This window comes from Diuraphis noxia, unplaced genomic scaffold, assembly GCF_037042655.1.
Source record: "Diuraphis noxia isolate RWA-SAM2 unplaced genomic scaffold, SU_Dnox_SAM2 contig0001, whole genome shotgun sequence".
Classification (NCBI taxonomy): Eukaryota; Metazoa; Arthropoda; class Insecta; order Hemiptera; family Aphididae; genus Diuraphis; species Diuraphis noxia.
Genome location: NW_028301711.1, coordinates 15,007,831 through 15,011,288, shown reverse-complemented (window position 1 = coordinate 15,011,288; position 3,458 = coordinate 15,007,831). Strand labels below are relative to the sequence as shown.

Genomic DNA, 3,458 nt, shown 5'->3' with positions numbered 1-3,458 from the left:
CAATTGAAAAGAAAATATTTGTTGCCAGAAATGTGATTTTTGATGAATCCAGTTTTTTGAATAAGACCATAAACTTGTATATTCAAGATGATGTGGCGAGTTCAGACAACTCTCAAGATGAACATAATGTAGTAAATAATAAGAGCAACATAGTTGAAGACATTCAAAACAATGTCTTAAAATTACAAAAATTGTTGGATAGCGATACACAAGAAAAAATCAATAAACAAGTTCAATAAACTTCTGAAGAAACTGATGTGGAGTATAGTAGACCAAAACGTGCAACCAAAAAACCAGAATATTTAAATGATTATGACACGACGTCATTATATGCCATGGCAATGTCTGCAGAAACCTTTGTTAATAATTTACCAAATGTGTATGATGATTTAGTAAAAAGTGAAGATAAAGAAAAATGGGAGTATGAAATGAAAGAAGAAATGACATCTCACCAAGAAAATAATACTTGGATTCTGGCAAAACTACCCGAAGGAAAGAAAGTAGTCAAAGCTAGATGGGTTTATAGATTGAAAATTGAAGGTGACAAAAAACGATACAAAGCAAGGTTAGTGGCAAAAGATTATCTACAACAACTAGGCTTTGATTATAAGGAAACTTATGCCCCTGTAGCAAACATAATCACAATAAGAACATTATTGTGTGCCATAAATCAAAAAAATTTGTACATGTGTCAACTTGATGTAAATACAGCTTTTCTCAATGGACAACTGAATGAGGAAATATATATGGAACAACCTCAAGGGTTTGTTGAAAACTCATCTTTAGTTTGCAAATTGCAAAAAGCAATTTACGGACTCAAACAAGCTCCAAAATGTTGGAATAGGAGATTTGACACATTCATAACCAGTCAGGGTTTTATACGTAGCGAATCAGATAACTGCTTGTACATAAGAGGTGATAAATTTGGTTGTACATATTTGTTACTGTATGTTGATGACATTCTATTAGCAGGAGAAAAGAATATAGTGTTATCTGTAGTTAAGACACTAAGCAAAGAATTCAAAATGTAAAACGAAAATACTGGAACATTTCTTGGAATGAAAATTGACAGAGATGAAGAAAAACATGTTCTTAAGTTGGATCAAAGTAAATATATCAAAGATTTACTCGTACGACTAGATATGTATGATTGCAAACTAACTAACTCCGTTAGAAGTTAATTTCAAAATTGTTACTGATCATAAGTCAACAAGAACTAATAACCCTTATGGAGAAGCTGTGGGGTGTCTCATGTACCTAATGACACATACACGTCCCGGTATAAGTTTTGCGGTAAATATTCTAAGTCGCTATCAGTCCAATGCATCTGATATCCACTGGTCTTTAGTGAAGAGAGTGCTACGTTATCTAAAAGGTACTGAAAATCTATGTTTAGAATACTCTGTCAAAAATACCTGTGATATAATTGTTGGGTATTGTGATGCTGATTTTGCTGGTGACACTGAGCAAAGGAAATCAACCACTGGTTACATTTTTCAGCTATTTGGATCAACAATTGCCTGGTCTAGTCGAAAACAATCAACAGTTGCTCTTTCAACCACAGAAGCAGAATACACAGCATTAGCAAGCACAGTAAGTGAATGTTTATGGATTAGGAATATGTTAGATGAAATGCAGATACTGAACCTTACTGTTCCCACCCCAATCTATGAAGATAATCAGTCATGCATAACCATTACCAAAGAGCCTCGCAAACACCAAAGACTCAAACACATAGACGTGAAGTACTGTTTTGTAAAAGAAGCCTGTGATAATGGAAATATTCTGATCAAGTATATAGCTACCACAGATCAAATTGCTGACATTTTTACAAAATCATTACCTTTAAATACTTTTTAAAAGTTTGTTAGTTTTATAAGTCTGCCATTGTAATTTGATCTTAATAGTTAATACCAGGGCTTGAAACCGATTACCGGTTTTTACCGAAATTTCCCGAAATTTTAGGAACCTAAATTCGATTACCGTTATCTTAAACTCATTTTTATTCCCGGTTATTGGTTACCGGTTACCGTGACGATTTTCCAGCTATAACATAAAACGTTATTAACATAATATGTTTTAACCGGTTAAGAACCGATTACCGATATTTATGACCTTTTTACTTATTAGTTAGTACCGACTATATTTACCCATGAATAGTATGAAGTATAAAATGTATAATTTATTTTAGCTTCTTAAATAATGATAAGTTTGTAGCTACTATGCTACTATAAATTACAATAGTCTAATATTAATATTACATAATTACGTATTGGTATTATCATAGTATTAATGTTTTTCTCCTATATAGTCTAAATTCGTGTTATAATAATTCAAATAATTGGTATTCTATTTCTATCTAGTATCTACCCATAACATAAATAATTATAAACGTAATATAGTTGGTTGGTTCTCGATAGTCCCGGTTATCTTCATTGTATATTATTGTACTGGGAAATCTAAAAATAGCTTGATTCCTACAACCACACGAATAATGAATATTACAAGCAAATAACAATCCTCACTGAGTCACATGATAATTGATAACTAGTGATAAGTTAAACATTTTATTTTTAATATTATAGGCATGGATCTTTGTTAACAGCCAACTGAGCGAACGGTATTTTACGAAAAAGTGCGTTTATGACCACGATTCTTATATTACATTTTTACAGTAAAGTGCGTGTGATCGTGATTATTATTTTTTTTATAAAGTAATTGACAATAATTGACAACTGTACATATCATTGTATCAATCATTAAGAAGTAAGAACTATGAAGAATCCTGTAGGATCTATGTTTTTTTACTTTGATGCAGGAAGAAATGTATCAATTTGTAAAATAAATGGATGTCAAAAACCAGAACTTGTAGGTAAACACAGTTCAAACTTGGAAAAGCATATACATGCTCGTCATAAGGATGAATACCAATTGTTAATGACAGCAAAAAATAATGCTTGTAAATCAACAACTTCCATTACAGAAAATTCAACATCAGGTTCAGTTAAAGTAATTTATTTTACACAGTATAGATAATTGTTTAGTGTTAGTGTAATACTGCATTTTAATTTTTATAGTGTAAACCAAGTACATAATATTAATAATTAATAATATTATTAATATTACTTACCTATATAGTTGTATACTTGTATTATTATAATATAATATTATTATATTAATATGTGGTTTAAGGCATTTATACATTTTTAAATTTTAATAGTTAACAAGATAATATTATTATATAATATAAGTATATATTTAACATATTTTTTATTTTGAATTTTCTTGTTTTCTAGTAATAATAATTTATTATTTACCTTTTAAAACCAGTATTTACTATTTAATTTATTATTAATATATTTTTATATTTAATTGTTATGACCAGAGAACTGCAGGACAAATGTCGTTGGATAGTATGATTAAAGTTACAAAAAAAAGTATAAAGATTTCTTTATCAA

The 3,458-nt window shown here is 29.6% G+C and overlaps 1 pseudogene; it reads left to right on the top strand.

Moving 5' to 3' along the window:
* Positions 1 to 1,058: 1,058 nt before the first annotated feature.
* LOC149059907 (uncharacterized) lies at positions 1,059 to 1,860 on the top strand (annotated as a pseudogene).
* The last annotated feature ends 1,598 nt before the right edge of the window (positions 1,861 to 3,458 follow it).